We start from the raw sequence: 20145 nt of genomic DNA on the forward strand, positions 1-20145 counted from the left end.
TTCTATCCATCTGCAATGCAGGTGGCAGATAAGGGGTTCCTGTCTATATCCACAAGGAGCTTTGGCAAATCAGTATCGGAATGAAAATGGTCAGAAGTTCTCACAGAACAGACCCAAATGGTGAATAAACCTAAGAAGATATTCAGCTTCCCTGGGAGTCAGGAAAATACACCTTCAATAATGAGACATTGCTTTACTCACATCAGACTAGCAAATCGGGAGCATGGCAGCACCTACTGGAGGCTGGGAAGGGACCCTCCTCACCACATCACAGTGGCTATGACCTGTTGGAGAGCAGTCTGGCAACATCTATCAAAATAAAACAACTCCCCATATTCTTTGACCAGCAATCCCATGCCTGGGAATCCACGCCAGGGAAATAAAAGCACCAGAATATACGGAGAGGACGGACGTTCCCATCCACAGTGACCATGAGTATAGGCAGAGGAATGGCTGAATACAGTGTGATACATTTGTATCATGGCAGGTTACGCAACCACTAGAAAAGAATCTCTTGACTCAAGGGAATTACCATCTTCCACCTCTGCAAGATGCAGAGACATGCATGACCTGTGGTTCCCTTTCTGTAAGTGATCGGGAGAGAAATCTACGTAGACATGTATATTTACATCTGATTTCATGAGCATGAAGAGAGGGTTAGAAGGATATAATCGCCCTGCTAGCAAGGTTACCTGGGAGGAGGAGGAGAAGCAGGTGGTACAGATAAAAACACGGGAAGGCAGGAAAGAAAAATATGAGAACAGAGAAAAGGCACGGGGGGCGATGGCGGGGGGGAGAGGTTAAAAGGAAAAAAACTATCATTTCAAGGAAGGACAATTTCTGTGAAGTTATCATGTGTGTTCGAAAAGGGCTGTTTGTATCTCCACATAAATGTGTTCGATAAAGCTCGTGAACCATGGCATTCAAATCTCCCATGTGATTTACTTACTGTTTCGACTGCTTGTTCTGCAGATTTCTAACCGTTTCCCACTGAGCTGTGGATTGGTGGTTTCTCCTCGGGATTCTATCAGTGTTAGTATTTGACATTTCAATCCTATGTCACTAGACGCATACAAGCACAAGGGCTAAACTTATTGGTAGATTGAATATTTATCAATATACATTTCGGTCTAGGGGCGCCTGGGTGGCTCAGTCGGCTGGGCGACCGACTTCGGCTCAGGTCACCATCTCAACGGTTTGTGAGTTCGAGCCCCGCGTCGGGCTCTGTGCTGACAGCTCGGAGCCTGAGCCTGCTTCGCATTCTGTGTCTCCCTGTCTCTCTGCCCCTAACCCACTCATGCTCTCTCTCTATCTCAGAAATAAATAAACATTTTTTTTCATTTAAATATAAATATATATATATATATATATATATATGTCTTTTCAAATAACACTGATCATTGTTGTGTGAAATCCATTTTGCCTAATGCTGTTGTTGTCCACTTGCTTTCCTCTCCCCGGCTTCCCTGGGACAACTTTTCCCACTCAGTATTTCCAGTCTTTCTGTGCTACCCTGCTTTTGCTGTCTCTAATAAAACAGCATACGGTTTGACTTTCTTTTTTTTAATTCTAGAGTATCTGTCCTCTCACAGTGAATTTAATATATTATTGATGGATTTGTATGTTTCTACCAATTTATTTACCTGGTGTTTTCTACTATATATGCTGTGTTCATGTTTCTTTTTCGTCTCTGCTTTTCAGTTAGTTGATAGCATTTATTTGCTGCCAATTACCCTTTCTTCTAATGACTTAGAAAGTATAGGGGCACCTGGCTGGTTCAGTTGGTACAGCATTGGTTCTTGATCTCAGGGTCGTCAGTTCAAGCCCAACACTGGGTGTGGAGACTACTTAAATAAATAAACTTTAGGGGCACTTGGATGGCTCAGTTGGTTAAGCACATGACTCTTGATTTGGGCTCAGGTCATGATCTCACAGTTGGTGGGCTCGAGCCCCACATTGGACTCTGTGCTGACATCTTAGAGCCTGCTTGGGATGCTCTCTCTCTCTGCCCCTCCCCCACACTCATCTCTCTCTCTCTCTCTCTCTCTCTCTCTCTCTCTTTCTCTCTCTCAAAATAAATAAACATTAAAAATATAATAATAATTGGGGCGCCTGGGTGACTCAGTCGGTTAAGCGTACGACTTCGGCTCAGGTCATGATCTCACAGTTCGTGGGTTCGAGCCGCGCGACGGGCTCTGTGCTGATAACTCAGAGCCTGGAGCCTCTTCAGATTCTGTGTCTCCTTCTCTCTCTGCCCCCCCCCCCCCCACTCACGCTCTATCTCTCTCTGCCTCTCAAAAATAAATAAATGTAAAAAAAATTTTTTTAATACAATAGTAAAAAACTTAAGAAAGCATATATCCTGTTCCTATTATCTTTATTTTTGACACGAATCGTTAAGCCTATTAATTAATATCTGTATCTTCCTACCGAATAAAATGAGGATCTTAGCATGCTTTTACTTTTCTCTCCTACCTCTTTCCCAGTCTTCATGCCTCCCCATCCTGGGTTGTCATCTCAGATTTTAGTTAATTGTTGTAAGTAAAGATTTTTATGTAGTCTGACATTTTGCTGTTTTTTTGTTTTTTTTTTTTTTTTTTTTTTTTTTGCTTGCCTGTGCTTTGTATATCCCACATTTTCTTCTTGGATCCACTTTCTCTCCGTTGGAATATAACTCCTACACCGGTGGGTTCTCAAGCAGAGGCCGGTACCACACCCCTTCCCAACATGGGGTGTTTTGTACTGTCACCGTGGCTCAGGAGCAGTTCCACTGACATTTGATGGATGGTGGTCACAGGGACACCAAGGACACCGTCGGGAACGTGTGAATCAGGCTTATGTGATGAAGAATCGTTCCACCCCAAATGCCAACAGGACCCTGCGGAGGAATGCTGTGACTATGAGTTGTAAACATTTTTCGTCCATCGGTGTCTTAAAATGGTCGGTGATGCCCCCACTTTTGCCTGATAGATTAGCTGAGTAAACACTCCTCAACGCTCCTAAACTCACACGTAATCCACCAGAGAACTTTGAAGACATCATTGGGCTGTTGTCTTGCTCACAAAGTTGCAAAGGAGGAAGACTAAGGTCAACCTTATCCTCATTCCCTTCTGGATAATTTGTTTCACTCCGGAAACATTCAGCGTTTCCTTTTCATCCTTAGGGTCCTGAGATTTCAGGAAGGTGTACTTAGATGTAAGTCTTTCCATATTCTTCCTGTAAATATTCACTAGATCCTCTCGACATAAGAGCTCATGTGTCTCTTAAGTTCTAAGAAGTCGTGAATTATTACATTGCTTCAGGGACTTTCCTCCTTCTGTTTCCTTCTCTTATTCTGTAACTCACATGAAGCAGACAATGTGACATTTGCAATACCCTTCACGCCTCCATGCTTGTTCCCACTTTCCGTCTGTTTATTCCTTGGCACTGCATTCTGGGAGAATGCCTTTGCTCAGCCTTCTGGTTCACTACTTCACTCTCTAAATCCATTTTGCTCTTCAATCCATCTATCAAGAGTTTATCCTTAAAAGAATTATTATTTTTAGCGACATCTGGGTGGCTCAGTTGGATGAGCATCCGACTCTTGATTTTGGCTCAGGTCACGATCCCAGGGTCATGGGATTGAGCCCCATGTCAGGCTGCATGCCCAGCAGGGAGCCTACTTAAGATTCTCTCTCACAGCGCCTGGATGGCTCAGTCCATTAGGTGTCCGACTCTTGATTTCGGCTCAGGTCACGATCTCACGGTTCATGAGTTCGAGCCCCACATCAGGCTCTGTGCTGACAGTGCAGAGCCTGCTTGGGATTCTCCCTCTCTCTCCCTCTCTCTCTGCCCCTACCCTGCTTGCTTGCTCACTCTCGCGCTCTCTCTCTCAAAAATAAATAAGGTTAAAAAAAAAAAATTCCCTCTCTGCCCCTCCCCCACTCTCACTCTCCCTAAAATCAAAATGAATAAAAGAATTATTATTTTTATTTTAAGAAGAATCAAACTTTTTTGATTCATAAAGCTGTTGTATTCTTTTTGAATACTTTTTTTGGGGGCGCCTGGGTGGCTCAGTCGGTTGGGCATCCGACTTCAGCTCAGGTCACGATCTCGCGGTCCATGAGTTCAAACCCCGCGTCGGGCTCTGTGCTGACAGCTCAGAGCCTGGAGCCTGTTTCGGATTCTGTGTCTCCCTCTCTCTCTGACCCTCCCCCGTTCATGCTGTCTCTCCCTGTCTCAAAAATAAATAAACGTTAAACAAATTTTTTTTGAATACTTTTTTTTTTTTAAAGTAAATTCAACCCCCAACGTGGGGCTTGAACTCATGACCCCACATCAAGAATCACATGCTGTACCGACTAAGCCAGCCAGGCGTCCCTTGTTGTGCACTTTTAAAAAAATTGATACAACAGGCTCTTTCATTTGCCCAAGATATTAATGATCCTTATTCTATAATCTGGTTCCATTTGCTCTCCTAACGCAGTTCCATCATCTGTGAAGCAGGAATAATAATTCCTACCACCGAGTTTCATGGTGCTTATTAGAATTAACAAAACGATGCCTGGCACATAGTGCATTAAATACCGAGTTGATGAATAGACAAAGCACAATAATAAACGTAAAATGCCTGGCACATACATAGTAGGTGCTCATTAAATGGAAGTATCTGATCGTTATCCTCACTGATAGTATCTGCTGAGACAATGACATTCAAGATTTCACCCTCTTAGTTTTGACTCTGTCATAACACCACCGCCCCTCCCACCCCCGGATCCGGGGCATGGACTGCTTCCTCACTTTGCCGAGGCACGAATTTGAACTGTAAGCTGCAAGGCTGGTGAGTGGGAGTGGGAATGTGTCCAGCATCTGTCTCCCAAAATGGCTCTGTGTTTCTATTTAACGTATGCAGTCAGCAAACCCTCACCACCGCCCTGAAAGGCAGATGTCGTTCTCCCCGTTTCATAGGAGGAGAAACCTCGAGAAAGTACAAGCAGTGGGCCACGAGGCAGTGGTTTAGGACTCTGTGCTAGGCAGTCAGAGTTCTTACCGACTCAAGAAAGGGACTCTCGGAGCCTCAGCTCATTCTTCTGTAAAATGGGCCTGACGGTCTTTTTTGTCAACTCTGCTGGAATTCTACTCATCACTCGGCCTTCGAGGTCAGTACCAACACAGCGTGGTCACTTGCGAGGATCCGAACCATTCAGGCTGAACGCCACCACATTCTCCCGCTTCCTCTGGGCCTCCACTCACCTAAGGCATCGCACTTTGCCGGGGGTCAGCCAGCTGCCCGTGCTTCTGCCCCCCACCAGGCAGGGAGCAACTAGAAAGGAGTACAGAAGGCCACAATGATGCGATTTCCCCAAATCTTAGAGACCGGGCTGCCCTCTGATGACTACATGAGATAAATCAGAGGCCAGATTGGCGAGATGAGTGGCCATTGACCTAGGGGGCAAGTTAAAGGCCAGCTCCAGTAGTGACGTGTTGCTAGGGCCGTAGGAAACCATCACTCTTTTCCTAGGCGTGTGCAGGCTTTTCAATATTTACACACACACACACACCTCTTTTGTCTTCTTGCCTCCATCTTTGTATCCACAAGCCATTCTCAACACAGTCTGATCACAGCGACCCATGGGATCTTCCTTCAAAATTCAAGTCAACTCTCTCCTTTACTCGGCCCTCGTGGTGCCTGCGGTTCACGGTCCCTCTCCATGCCTCCTCACAAGATTTTCAGGATCAAGCGATTCCCGACGGAGAAACAAAGGCAGAATGGTCCCATTCCCCAGTGGATTTGGACGCAGACTGGTAAGAAAATCAGGTTCAACTCCAAGAGGAGGCGTTGAAGGAGAACCCGGCTGGGCTTATGAGGGATCGCCCGTGAGATAGCACTGTGTTCATGCTGCATGAAGGTCACGCGCTGCTGTCCTGTTGCTCTGTGGACATCACTACCCCAACAATAGCCAAGGTTTGTAATGTTCATTTGAGAGAGAGAGAGAGGCAGAGGGAAGGGCAGAGAGAGAGAGGGAGAGAGAGAATCTCAAGCAGGTTCTGCACTGTCAGCGCAGAGCCCGATGTGGGGCTCGATCTCACGCCCCGTGAGACAGTGACCTGAACCGAAATCGAGAGCCAGACGCTTAACCCACCGAGTCTCCCAGGTGGCCCCAATAGACGTGTTTTATGGGGAGATTATTTTTCTCGGTTACTATGCTTCTGCAGCAGTAGGTTGGTTTGGTAATAAATACGTGAGACTTTTTGTTTGAAAAAACATCAAATCAGACAGTGCTATTCCCCTGCTTACAAGCCTCTAATACGTTCCCACTGCACGTAGAACAAAACCTAGAGTCTTCACAGCAGAGATGACAGGCCTGCATTAGCTGGCTTCTTCCTACCCTCCTCTTCCCTTATCTTTGATGATCCAACCACCCAGTCCAAGTCAAGATCTTCCCTACAGACGAATTCTCAGGCAGGAAGGTCTTCCTACAGCATATATGAGCCTCTCCACACAGTTTCCTCCCAGGCCAGAGCTCCAAGGCCAGGGCCTCTGGCAAGAGTGGGCCCTTCGTTTCTTCTATGATGGCTGCCTCAGTTTCTCAACAAATGGGCAGCTGCTCTGGACAAACCAGGTCAGGTCAGTAAAACTTAGGAAAGAGTCTACCGGAGCCAAGGAAATACCGACCGGGAATGGGGCCCCCACCCCTCCTGGGGCTCTGAGCTCTAGGAGTGGGCTTACAGTCGGAGGCAGAGGGGTGAAGGCAAGGGACAGTGTGGCAGAGGGAATCTGGTCAACAAGGCTACCCCACTCTTACACACACACACACACACACACACACACACACACACACAGTGGTTGGCCTTTAATCACAACCCCATTGACTGAATGCCTACCGTGAGCTAGAAGCTGGAACTTAACTTATTTTAACTCATGCGACTCCCTCACCAGCCTCATGAGTCAGTTTCTAACACCACCGCTGTTTTACACATGAAGATAAGGACTCTCAGAGAGGTCGGGCCAGTTGCCTCAGGACCCACAGTAAGGACGGCACTATTCAGCCAGCATTTGGTACACAGGAGCTGCCTCACCCCCCTGAGCGTTTTCCCAGCAGCAGCTGAGTGGCCAGCAGCCCTGACCTCTCCCTCCACCCCTAACCTCTTCACCTCTCTACATTCCAGTAACTTTTCAGTCCGGGACACAGGAGGTCGGGGGGGGCAGGCAGAGAAATTCCCCGAGGAATCTTCTCCAGGAGCTGTCTGTTCAGATCTGTCAGTCCTGAACTCATTCCTCAATGGCTGCTAAGTAGTTTACATTTATCGTTCAGGATTCTCTGCTTCTGCTGTAACCAAGATGCTGGGGAAGCAGATCCAAGGAGCCACGCTTATCCCTGGCTGGGGGCTTATCTCCCATCCAGACAGATGGAGTGTTTGCAAGACCAGTCACCCAGAAGAATCTACTTCCCCCACCCGCCTCCGCTGGGGTCCAGAAGGAGCAGACTTACCACTAAATCCTGGTATGTCGGCCATTTTCTAAGAAATTATTGAGCCATTGCTGTGTGTCTGCTCTGCGTAAGGTTCATTTTTTTTAACCAGGAGAAAACCTAACTTAATAGTGTAAGTACAGGGAATCCACACAGACTTGGAAATTCTAAGGACATTCAGGCAACATGATACTTATATGAGCTAAGGAGAGGGGTAGGGGTCTGAAGATACTAAGGGCAGAAAGGCCTTTAGCAGGAAGGTGAATGGAGATGTTTGGAAAACACTCGGTGCCCCATTATGCAGAGAAGTTCCTTAGGAGAATAGAAGCTCTGTTAATAGGTCTCTTCCCGGTAAAGCAGGCAGTTGCTGGAGAGGTAAAGAGCTTTCTCTGAATCTGCTAGGTTCCGATTGCTTTTAACTCAAAATAATGTCCCTGCCAAAGTGGCCCATCTTGGGGCAGCCTGCCCTTGGCCCCTACAGTTCCCTCCTCTAAAACTTCCTTGAAATTCCATGCATTAAAAATTGATCTTGTAAATCGTTCTGTCTCACGGAACCAGTCTTGGTCCTGACAAATCGGTCAGTTCAGTTCAACTCATTTCAGGAGGTGGCGAAGCAGATGCGTTTTCAAAGTTGGGCTCATGGTTCAAGAAATCAGACATTAGACAAGAGGCGTTTCTACCGGAAGACAAGAAAAACGATGGTTAATGATTAGGTCGGAACATAAGTCAGTTTGGGGGTTCTGAGGATAGCCAGGGAACCTTTCTAGAGGTCAACTTGAAGCATCTTCAGAGAGAGTGAGAGGCGGCTGCAGCGTTCTGAGAGATTTTCCTGGTTTGTGGTTCAAATGTCTCTGGCACACACAGCCACAGGCCTGAAGATCGTCTCTATATGAGCTGCTGCGGTGATTTCCCTGAAGTTTACTCGAGGCCCTTTACATCTAGTTTGCAAGGCTTGGGGGGGAAGGGCAGTTTTTCTTCTCAAATGAATCCACTCTTCTGGCTGTTTGTCACATTTCCCAGGGATCTCTCAGCGGTCCGGGGCCAATGGTGTCTGATGAGGTTTCGGAGTGGTGGTGGGGGTCCGGAGCCAAGAGCCAACAAAGAACTCTTGAGACATCTTGGATGCAAAAAGGTGACTTTATTAAAGCACGGGGACAGGACCCGTGGGCAGGAAGAACTGCACTGGGGTGGTGAGGAGTGACTGGTTTTATACTATGGAGTAAAGGCAAGAGGAAGGTTTCCAAAAGGACTTTCATATGTTAAAGAGGACTCAAAGGACACGGGAGGCCTAGCTACCGCCAAGGGAAGGTTGTTTTTCCCTCTAGCAAGGTATTAACATTAAGACAGCAGGGGTCCTGGAGAAGTGTTAGACTCTGTATTTGCCTCAAGTGTTTGTCAGTGGGCTGCAGGTTATAAAGAAATTTGAGTTTATTTACATTTTCTTCTTGCCTTTGTTCCCCACCCCAGGATGGAGGGGAAGGTGATGTTAGGGCTCCAGGAAACAGTCTCTGGGTTTCTGGAGGTTAGGCTAGTGACAAGATTGCCTTTTTCTTGTGATTTTGTGAACCGATGGAGACTCTTGTCCTGCATGACTGTGATCGCTCCGTCGGTTAACCATTTGCTTTCTCCTTTTCTTAGCTTTCGGGGAGCCAGGAGTGCCTGGGGAATGTCACAGGAATCCCGCCCAAGGGGAGGAGGGGGGTTGCAGGGTCTCAGCTTGCTGTATGCTCCCCCATCAGTGCCCGCTGAGTTAAAGTATCCTGCTGACTATACCAACTGTTCGGGAGGAAGAATTTCCTCTGCCCTTCAAAGCCCTTCTGGCTGGACTTAGAATCAAATTAATACGAGGCAGATGAATAGGAGAAAATCAAATTTAATAGTATAAGTACAGGGAATCCAGACATGGAAATTCCTGAGTAAGGCTCTTTACAAGGGGCTTGCCAGGGGGTGCCCCAGACATAAGGAATGGCCAGTTAGTGGTTTCCAGAGCGCGGGCACGAAGCTTAGAGTCTACTTGTTCAAGTCCCAGATCCTACACTTAATAGCCACATTATAAAGGACTTACCCTCTCTGTGCTTCAGGCTTCTGTGGTGAAAAATGGGAGTGAAAACAATAATTTCTACTTCAGAGGATTGGGGTGATGGTTCAATTAGATGTAGTACGTAAAGTCCCAGGAGTAAATAAAATTAATGTAAAATCTATAAAACAGTGCCTGCCCACGACTCTGTTATATTGGTAAGTGGTAGCTATTATTTTTATATACTGGGTGTGCTAGACATTTCTCAAATCTCATTGAATATGCTTCCCAATGACCTCCTGCCCCACCACACACACACACACACACACACACACACACACACACACACACAGCTTTAGATGTTGAAGATGACTTCCTACGCCAGCAGGGGGCGCTGGCCTCACACAAGCGGCTGGAGCCCTCTCCTGCTGGTGCTGACACCTGACCGCTCGCCCCAGTCTCCAAGACACCCTCCGGTCTCTTCATTTCCACTCACAAAAATACACGATAAGACCCAGTTCCTGGAAGAATGATCTTTGCAAATTAAGTTATCGTTGAGTTATGTGAACCTCCAACCTGCAAGAGCCAAGGCTAGACTGGCTGTCTGCCTCCTGCCCTTTGCTTCCCACTTAAAAATCCAAGTCACCATGAATTTTCGTAATGATACTTTATTCGTCTGCTTTAGTCATTTTTCTTCTCTTCCTATCTGAGGCAGCGAGTTGTCTTAAGGGAGATAGCACAATGTTGCAGAAAAGACTCAGGCCTTGAAATTACACAGAACGGATTTGAATACTGGCCTCACCACCTCATCAAACAACCCCCGGCAAATATCCCCACCTCTCTGGGCCTCAGTTTCCCCCTTTGTAGAATACAGGTAGCAATATACGTACCTCATAGGAATGAGAGGAGCAAGTGAGATAAATCATATAGAGAACTTATCTCATATGTATCCAGGCTTCATAATTACTTGAGACACAGAACAAATTACAGAATGAAATGCCCACATACTGTATTGTTCTCAGGGGGTCGTATAAAGGGAAGGACATGGGCTTTGAAGTCGGACTGACTTAGGTACCAAACGAGCTGTGTGGCCTTAACAAGGTTCTTTGCACCGCTAAATCTCAGTCTTCCTCATCTGTAAAATGGGCATTCGGACACTCCACAGAAAGCTGATAGCTTTGAATGAGATCATATATATGCAACAGTCCCCCACATAAGACACAGACCCACAGTAAATACTGGCTCTCTTTCTTTAAGCAGATAAACATAGGTTTTGACATTTATGAGCCACCATGTCAGAAATCCTTCCAGTACGGCTGCAGGGACTGTATTTCAACAATAGTTTAGACGAAGGGCTATGCTTGGCATATGAGTGTTTAGGAAGATTCAAATATAACAGGAGTCACATTCGTAGAGACCCTCCATTTACCCATGGTTTGTTTTTCTTTGTTTATTCAGTGCTGCAATAAAGAAAATATGGGCCACGGATTGTGTGCCAGGTAAGTTCCCGGTGCTGGGGATACAGCTGGGAACAAGGCAGTCACCATTCCTGCTCAGGCAACTTACGACTAAGGCAGAGATCAGACAACACAAAAGTAGTGACGTTGAGTACCTTGAAGGAAATTAGAGTAGGTTAAGGGAACGGAGTGGGGTTGGTGGGGGGTACATTCAAGAAGATGGGGTGGTCAGGGAAGATCTGGCTGAGGAGGTTTTAGAGCAGACCTGGATAAAGTGAAGTAAGCACGTGACGATCAGGGGGAAGAGCACTCCGGGAGAGGGAACAGCGCGTGCAAAGGCACAGAGGCGAGAAGAAACTGTGTGTTTAAGGAACGGGCGATCAGGCTGTAAGACGGGGAGACTGGCCATAGAGCAAGTCAAAGTAGTTCAGTGCCAGATCATCTGGGGTTTTGTAGACCCCGGGGAAGCCCCCGCCAGTCTAAAGATGGGCCACCTTACAGCTTAGGCGGATGCTGGGGGGCACGACAGGGCACCGATGGTGCAGGGGGGACGACGGGATACCTGCAGACGCAAAATCTGTGAGTGAGAAGAGACGCCATCTGGGGGCACCTGCAGGGTAGCCCTTATGGGGGTCAGAGAAAGTGACTTTATGGTAACAGGACAGAAGGCGGGGCTCTCTGGTGCTCTGAGGCAGATAGGCCGGTGGATTTGGCAGCGAGAAAATGTGACTTTTCTCCTTATTGGTTCTTTCCTTCTTTTTTTGTTTTGTTAGAGAGGCAAGTATGTCATCAGCTACGAGTGAGGAGCTGAAGGCAGAAGAGAGAAGGAAGACACGAGAGAGCCTCTGGGGGAGGGGGACCGGACAGGCCATGGAAATACAGGGCTGTGGGGTTACCCCACAGTGGGGAGGACCCACTTGGGCCACAGAGGGTCTGTACTTCTCTCTGGCCCTGTCAGTTGCTGGGGGGCACAGGTGAGGGACAGGTGGTGAGCTGAGTTTCAGCAGAGTTGGGATTTGCCAGATGAGTCAATGGAGAGAGAAGGGAGCACGGGAGAGGAGCATGAACACAGGGACTCACTGTAGTGGAGACCAGAGCCCTAAGCTGGGAAGTGAGGCCACCGAGGGGATGCCAGGCTCCCCGAATGTGGACGGCGTGTGGATTAGAGAGCTGGGGTGTTTCTATACCCTCCAGTTTCAGACGTGGTTTCAGGAGAACTGAAAACATTATAGACAATTCACTCACACAATAAATACATATCGAAGGCCTACTACAGTTTTTAAAACTACCTACAATTTGGGGCCCCTGGGGGGGCTCAGTTGGTTAAGAGTGCGACTCTTGATTTCAGCTCAGGTCACGATCTTGCAGTTTGTGGGGTCGAGCCCTGCATCAGGGCTCTGCTTGGGATCCTCTCTCTCCCTCTCTCTCTGCTCTTCCCCTGCTCATGTTCATGCTCTATTTAATTATTTTGAGAGAGAGAGAGAAAGGGACTTAAAAATTAAAAAAAAAAAAAAAAACTACCTATAATTTACTGAGCACTTATTATGTCGGGCACTGTGCCAAGTTTTGTTCATTTACTGCATCTCATTTAATTCTCAGGACAGCCCATGAAGGACAGTGCTGTTCGTTGTTTTTTTTTTTAATTTTTTTTTAACGTTTTATTTATTTTTGAGACAGGGAGAGACAGAGCATGAACAGGGGAGGGGCAGAGAGAGGGAGACACAGAATCTGAAACAGGCTCCAGGCTCTGAGCTGTCAGCACAGATCCCGACGCGGGGCTCGAACTCACGGACCGTGAGATCATGACCTGAGCCGAAGTCGGCTGCTTAACCGACCGAGCCACCCAGGCACCCCAAGGACAGTGCTGTTCTTATCCCCACTGTACAAATGAGGAGACCGAGCTCACAGAGATCGAGTAATTTACACAAGAACACCCAGCTGGTAAGTAACAGAGAGCTCTGTCTGGTTACAAGGCACAGGCCTCTTAAAGACTATGCTCTACCATGGGCCAGATACTGTGTCGGGTTTATGAAATCATGACATTCAGCTTCAGGTTCTTCTCCTACTTGATCCCATCCTGTAAACAGGCACCTGGCCTCAGCCGCCCAGGGTAGCAGGGGTGGAGGTGGAGGAATGGGGAATTCTTCCCTCGGTGGGGCCATCAGTCAGGGTGCCTGCCCTCCCTAGCTAAGGGGAGAGGACACGTTACTGAGCTCAGCCAACCGGACTCTGGCACCAGGGACTTTGATTCTTTTTTTTTTAAATGTTTATTTGAGAGAGAGAGAGAGAAAGAGAGGGAGGAGGAGGGGCAGAGAGAGAGGGAGAAACAGAATCCAAAGCAGGCTCCGGGCTCTGTGCTGACAGCACAGATCTCAACGCAGGGCTCGAACCCACGACCCCGGATCTTGATCTGAGCCGAAGTCGGACACTTAACTGACTGAGCCATCCAGGTGCCCCTCAGAGACTGATTGTGATCAGACAAAGATCTGTTCTAGAAAGGGGCGGGGCGGAGGGGGCGGGGAAGGACGGGGCTAATGCATTGTGCCTACCTCAACACCCACAGCATCTCCAGTCTCTGTCCTTTCCCCACCTGGCTCTCGGCTTCCTGTCACGCCTGTGAGTTAGCCACCAGCCTGCCCATAAGCTCCTTTTCTGCCGAAGTTAGCCAGATTGCTTCCTGAAACTTGCAATTAAAGAAGCTGCACTGGCATATCAGGAGAAAAGGACGAAGCAGTAGAAAGCTAAAACGAGCGACGCATTCCTCGGATAAATGTGGCCCGAACAGGGCCAGAACTAGGGCAAGGCAGGTGAGGCACCAGGGCACAAGATTAAGGAGGTGTCAGCCCAGGCTGTGTAAGTGCAGGGCTCGCTCTACTAGACGCCCCTCTCCCCCCACTCCCCAGAAGTTAATGGCCCATGGAGAACAAAGATTAATTCGCTTTCACCTCAGAGTATGAAGTGCCGAGGAAGTATTCCCCATCAGCAGGCAGCTTTCTGCTCCAAGTGCTCCTTTGGGGACACCGGCACCTTCGGTGTTGTGGTGCTGTCATCCCCCAGCACATCATCCTCATGACAAGGTCAAGGCTGGGTCCAGCTGGCGAGAAGGCCAAAGTGCAGGGAGGAGGCAGGCCTACTGAGTAAAGGCCTGGCCTGAAGTTTCACACGCCAATTCCTTAGACAAGAACGTAGCTACCCAGCCGTCCTTCACTGCGAGTGGGGCTGAGCAGTGAAGTTTAGCTGGGCAGCCACATGACTGCAGAAGGCAGGGAGAGGGGTTTGGCAGATAGCTGGTCAGCCACGACAGTCACTGCCCACATGGAGACCATTTCTCTTTAAGAATCAAGGGTGCTGAGTGTAAGCCCCCTGGGGGCTGGGGGAGGGAGAGGTATTCAGGGGCTGAAATAAACGGGGAAGGCAGGGAGGAGTAGGAGAATGTTCCTCAGGAGGAGAACTACAGGCGTTACCTTTCCCCAGAGCCCGGGGAAGTAAAGGTAAACACGGCTTGCCACCTTGCAGTGGGGCAGGAAGGAGGTCTGCTACCCACCTTGAACCCTCATGGACTCTCACCATGGACTTGTCATCATCACAAGGTCAAGTAATGGAATCTGACAGTGCAGCGTGGTAGACAGAGGATGGGATTCGGAGTGAGGAAAGCTGGATCCGGCTTCTGGTTCCTGTGTTGACCTTGGGCAAATCCTTAACCATGACAACCTTATATCCGTCTCTGTAAAATGATGGAGATGACGTCATCAACAACAGTAACAATAAATAATAACAGTAACAATAAATAATAACAGTATGAATAATAACAAAGTTGTGGTGAGGGATCCCACAAAGCAATGGTCCATAAAAGACTCTGATATCCAGCAAAGTGACACAGACCAGGGGTGAGCAAACTGTGGCCACAGGTCACCACCTAGAGAAGTTGACTAGTTGTCAGAGACCGTATGGCCCAGTGTTTACTATCTGGACCTTTGTGGAAAGTTCCAAGAGGATCTCTGCGGGGACTGTATTGATGTCAGCTCGCACTAAGTTTCCACTTCCCTGAGCACCAGTTTATTCACCAGTAAAATAAAACTAACAAAGTTACCTTCAGGTCCAAGCTGTTTCTGCAATCAAAGGAAACAACTTATGTAAAACTGCTTTGCAGATCGTCAGGTGCCATATAAACGGTAGTCACTAATTTCATGCTTTCTGAGTAGTATCGATTTCATTATTTAGTCTCTGCTGCGCATCTGTGAAACGGACATCAAAATACCTGCTTCTCAGGATTGTTGCAAGGATCTGTGAGACAAGATGGTTAAACCATAAGCTTTAGAATCAAACCAGCACAGTCTGGCGTCTTGCTTGTCCGGTCACTAGCTGCGTGATCTCTGGCCCTCTGGCAACCTCAGTTTTCGCATCTGAAAGGAAGGGAGGGGCATAATACCTTACATCAGGGTTGTATAAAGGGAGATAGCCCAGCGAGGTCTTGGCTGGGTGCCCGGCCTTGCTCTGATCCGCAGGTACGGTGACAAATGCCACCTCCCACGGGTCCCCACTGATCCTACAGCAGAGCTGTACCCCTCTGCCTCTGCTCAGCGCCCACGGTCAGCCCCGGGTACCGGTATAATTAGCTCCATCTCGGTGGTGAGCAGCCACGGCTTCTCACAGCCTCTGACACGACTGTCACCTCCCACTCAGTTATCTCCACCGTTGAGTGTGCATTACATGCCCGCTGGGCATGGGGCTGAGTGCCACCAGAGGACAGCTCAGCCCTCACAATCTCCGAGTTGTCACAAGGAACCAAAACCTTTTCCTTCACTCTCAGGCTGTGTCAAAAGAAAAGTTTGGGGGAGAAAATGCCACCTCTTGGATCTGCTGAGGAATCGCGTCCCTCCTGACCCCACAGCCAGCGGGGTGGGCGATGAGGGTGGGGAGAAAGGAAGCCTGTTTCTTTAAGGGGCCTCTGCTAGTGGGGCGGGGACTTCCCCCGGCAGCTGGGCCCGCCCCCTCTTGAGTGACAGGCAAACAACCCAATTACAGAAAGAGACTTCAGCGTGACGGCGGAGCGGAGCAATAGGAGCCCGGGCTGGCTTTCGGGGGCGGGATCCCGGGAAGGCCGAGCGGGCGGAGGCTGGTGGAGCGGCGGAGGCGAGACCCCGGCGCGGGAGCTGGGCCTAGGTCGGCGCCCTGGTGAGTGCGGGGCGCGCCGGGCGCCGGGGCGCGGCGGGCCGCGGAGAGGGGCCTGGCCCGAGGGACGCGGGGCGGAGAGGCTGGGCCGGGAAGGGGGCCGGAGGCTGCGGCCTGCATCTGCCTCGGGGACTGAGGGGCAGAGGGGCTGGAGGGCGGGCCCGGGCTGCAGCGCGCAGGTTCCGCAGGGGGTCGCGGCCCTGCGGGGGCCGCCGGGCCGCAGATTTGCGACCGGCAGGGGCGTCGGGTGGGGAAGGAGGGCCGGGCCTTGAGGAGCGTGGGGAGGAGGAGGGTGGGAGGATGGAGCCTGCGGGCGCGGCGAGCAGATGGGGGAGGGACGGGATGGGAGAACGCTCGCTGGGAGCCCGGGGAGTGTGTGGGGCTGGGTGGCCCTCGTCTGCAGTCCTGGAGTCTCTCTTGTCATCGCCGCCTCCGAAGCACACGCTGCTCGTCCCCCCCCCCCCCCCCCCCCCCCGCCCCGTCGAGCCGGCCGGCTCTGCAGCCACCAGTCCACCTACTTCTCTCCGCCGCTCCCCCTCTGTTCAGGCGTCTGTCGCCTCCTACCTGAACTGTGGCATTGTCCTACCTGAGCCCCACGCGCTCTGGCTGCTCTGCTATGGGCCTCGCACCGTGGCCAGTGGGGTGTTTGAAGGTGCACATCAGATCAGGACACTGCTGCGGAAAACTGGCCAGTTGCCCACCTCTTGCAGGATCGGCCCCAGATCCTCCTGCAAGCCCCGGAGATCTGGTCCTTCCGACCTCTCCCTCCCGTTCAGTACTCTTCACACGGCCCTTTTCCTATTCCTTCTACATACCAAGCCCTGGAGGGGCGGGGTGGGAGGGGGGTGGTCCTTGTCCTTAGTCTTTCTGCCTGGGCTTCTCTTCTCGGCCTGGCTTAGTCCAGTAAAGTCTCCTCTGTCCTCTAAACCTGGACTCAAGTATCACTTCCTCGGGTCGCATCCCTGGGCTCTGACTCCTCCTCCAGGTAAATTCCCCACTTTTGTCACCCTGTGCACTTCTCCTTCGTGACACTTGAACAGTTGCAGTTTTCCTTTTATTTGTGAAAGTATTTAATGTCTGTCCCTCCCATCCAGACAGTAAGGCCCAGAAGACTGTGTCTGGTTTTGCTCCTTGTGTCTCCCGCATCTTGCACAAGGACCAGGCACTGTCAATATTTATTAAATCAGGGAGGACTTGGCTTTGACAGGAGGGAGGGGGCGTGAATCACGGTACCTGCCGGCCTGCCAGTGGGAGAAAGAAGCCAACGTTGGAATACTTCCTGTGTGCCGAGCTCTATGCTAGAGTCATGTTCGATGTCCAACAGAAATATAATGCACTAGGGTTCCTGAGTGGCTCAGGCGGTTAAGCTTCCGACTTCACCTCCGCTCATGATCTCACGGTTCGTGAGTTTTTGTGAGTTCGAGCCCCGCGTCGGGCTCTGTGCTGACAGCTCAGAGCCTGGAGCCTGCTTCAGATTCTGGGTCTCCCTCTCTCTCTCTGCCCTTCCCCCGCTGGCATTCCGTGTCTCTCTCCTTCTCAAAAAGAAAGAAACATTAAGAAAAGAAGAAAAAAATACGATGTAGTGCATGCAATTTAATTTTTTTAGTAGCCACGTTAAAAATGAGTAAAAAAACAGGTGAAATTAATTTTTAGAACACGTTTTACTTAACATATTCCAAAATAATACTATTTTGACACATAACCAATATAAAAACACTATTAATGAAATAGTTCACATTTTTGCGGGTGTGCTAAGTCTTTGAAACCTGGTGTGTGTTTTCTGCCTGTGGCCAGTCTATTTCAGTTTGTAGAAACCACGTTTCCAGGGGTACCTGAGCAGTACTGTGGTAGGAACTGCCCTATTGGGCTGTGCAGTTTTAAAAGCTTCGCCTACCTGTGGCATTTAATCCCGTTTACTTTCTTCTAAGGTAATTATTGTCTGCATTTTACTAATAAAAATCGTGTGGCTCCTAAAAGTTACGTTGCCTACTGGTGACCATGCTAGAGTTTGTGAGCGGAGGAGGAAAGATTAGGACCAGTACCCCGTCTGGAGTCTGGAGTCTGGTCTTTCTATACCCTGTGCTGCCTGTAGGAGGTGTCATGCAAATTTGGGGGTGCAGGGAGTGGGGACGAAACTTGAGAACAGTGGCACCTGTGGGTAGATTGCCTATTCTGTCTGGTTTCATGCACAGTAGTGTGTCGGCATGCATCGGTGCCCCCTGTCTGGGTGGCTCAGGGACAAGCATCTTTGATGCAGTTGGAGGAAAAGTGTGCAAGACAAGTCCTTCTTGGACGTAGTCACTGTACCTCAGCACAGTGGACACCAACTCGGCCCGGTCCCCGGAGCCGGGTAGAAAATATTTGCACCCTGCAGCATTTCAGAGGTGCTGGGAGCACCACGCTTGGGTTAACAGCGTGGCTGTTCCGGTCCACAGTTGCTCACTGAGTGAGGTTTCCCTTCTTGTGAGGCCAGCGCTGTCCTAGGGCGGTAGAAGTCACCGCCTTCGTCTTCAGGATGCTCACTGTGGAAAGACGAGGCCAGGTCACAGGGTGATTGATTAGATGATATGCACAACACCCTGTGGTGCAATGAAGAGTGAGAGAGAATCAGTGGTTGTGCAGAGCCCGAAAAGTTGCTGCCGAGGCCAAGCTGCATCACGTGCTTAAAAGTGTTGAATTTGAGTTCCTTTAGGTGGGTGGGTGCTTTGCAGTCTGCCACCGTGCCTGCGTAGATGCTGCATGGCTTATTTCCTCATCTGCCCGGCTAGTTAAGGCGTTTGAACCTGTCACCCCACTGGGCATCCTGGTTTAACGTGAGTCACCAGGGAAGGTTCGTTGAGCACCTGTTATGTGCCAGGCCTTGTACTTGGCCCCTCTGCTTTGGAAGTGACTAAAAAACTCTCCAAGGTACTTCTTCTGGAAGAAAGTGGTATAGAACACCTCCAGCAGTGGTGCTTTGCCTTTTGTATTGATTTTCCTCCCCGATTGCCTTCACCTGTGTTCCCATTTTGTCATCAATATCCTGCAGCCTGGCAGGTCGGGCTGCTTCGTGCTGGGGAACGCGGTTAACTCGTTTTTGTAACTTCTTCGAGTTCACACAGTTGGGATTCTGCTTACTCCTATCAGGTATTGTGCTTAAAATGATTCGCGTAGATCATCCCACTTAATATTCACACCCACTTTATAGAGCAGGGTTGATTTTAACCCCCATTTCACTGATACAGAAACTGTTGGAGGGGGATCCAAACCCAAGTCTGTCCCACTCCAGAACACAAGCTCCTAAGCACTAAGTGACACCGCCTCCCTAGCAGGTCACGGTGGAAAGAGGCCTCAAAAACATCTAGTGTAACCCCCTCACGTAGATCAGGACAAGAGGCCTAGAGAGGCCTGTGCTCGTCGCCAATCTGGGCAGTCAGGTCTCCTGCCCTGCAGTGGGGGGGGGGAACCTAACCCAGACATGGGGGGGCAAGACCTTCTTTTGTCCCCAACTGGTGGTGTGGCCTTGCCAGCTTCTCCGGACCTCAGTTCTCCTATTTATAAAATGAGAGGGCTTGGCCTGATTTTACAACACGAACAATGCTGTGTTGTTATGGTGGGTATTGAAGGAGTCGGGCCCTTAGCCCGGGATTTCAGCCATAACCCAGGACTCTTCACGGCTCACCACACCCCCTCCCTGCACAAGCTCTGTCGCCCTGTTGCAACCACAGTGGTCTGTTGAGGGGAAACAGTTTCTCAAAGTTCGTCCATATTTTCCATCTCAGTGTCTTGTTTCCAAAAACCGAGGTAAGTGGTCTGCAAACACTGACCCCCTTCTAAATCCGTTGATGATTATAGTTAGGGATTTATAAAGTTCTAGGCAATGAATAGTCCTCTGTCATTAGTGTTTTTATTCTCTTTTTAAAGGCAGTTAGGTGTCGGGGCATCCCGGAGGGTATTTTTAGGTGGAATTCTGCAGGCCCAGCCGTGTGCTGGGCATTGTGCTGAAAACTTTGGGGAAGAGGAGGCGGGGGAGTGGACGTGGGCCGGATGGGTCCTGCTCTCGGGTGGC

At 49.6% G+C, this 20145-nt stretch overlaps 1 protein-coding gene and 2 long non-coding RNA genes across 4 annotated transcripts in view; 2 read left to right on the forward strand and 1 right to left on the reverse strand.

Annotated features, from left to right (window-relative positions):
• Positions 1-8457: 8457 nt before the first annotated feature.
• Positions 8458-10120, forward strand: LOC109272339 (uncharacterized). Its single transcript, XR_002082422.2, has 2 exons — positions 8458-8583; positions 9822-10120. It is a non-coding gene; the product is annotated as an uncharacterized LOC109272339 (long non-coding RNA).
• Positions 10121-13204: 3084 nt separating this feature from the next.
• On the reverse strand, positions 13205-15773 carry LOC109272338 (uncharacterized). Its single transcript, XR_002082421.2, has 2 exons — positions 15016-15773; positions 13205-14649 (listed from the first exon to the last, which is right to left on the reverse strand). It is a non-coding gene; the product is annotated as an uncharacterized LOC109272338 (long non-coding RNA).
• Positions 15774-15972: 199 nt separating this feature from the next.
• The window catches only part of ELMO2 (engulfment and cell motility 2), a 39424-nt gene continuing 35251 nt past the window's right edge, over positions 15973-20145 (forward strand). For both annotated transcript variants that reach the window (XM_019458269.2, XM_019458273.2), the window contains exon 1: positions 15973-16100. The gene's annotated coding sequence lies outside the window, so the exon portion shown is untranslated. The remainder of the gene's footprint in view (positions 16101-20145) is intronic.

The sequence above is a fragment of the Panthera pardus genome, unplaced genomic scaffold, assembly GCF_024362965.1.
Source record: "Panthera pardus isolate Hobbes unplaced genomic scaffold, ASM2436296v1 HiC_scaffold_25, whole genome shotgun sequence".
Lineage (NCBI taxonomy): Eukaryota > Metazoa > Chordata > Mammalia > Carnivora > Felidae > Panthera > Panthera pardus.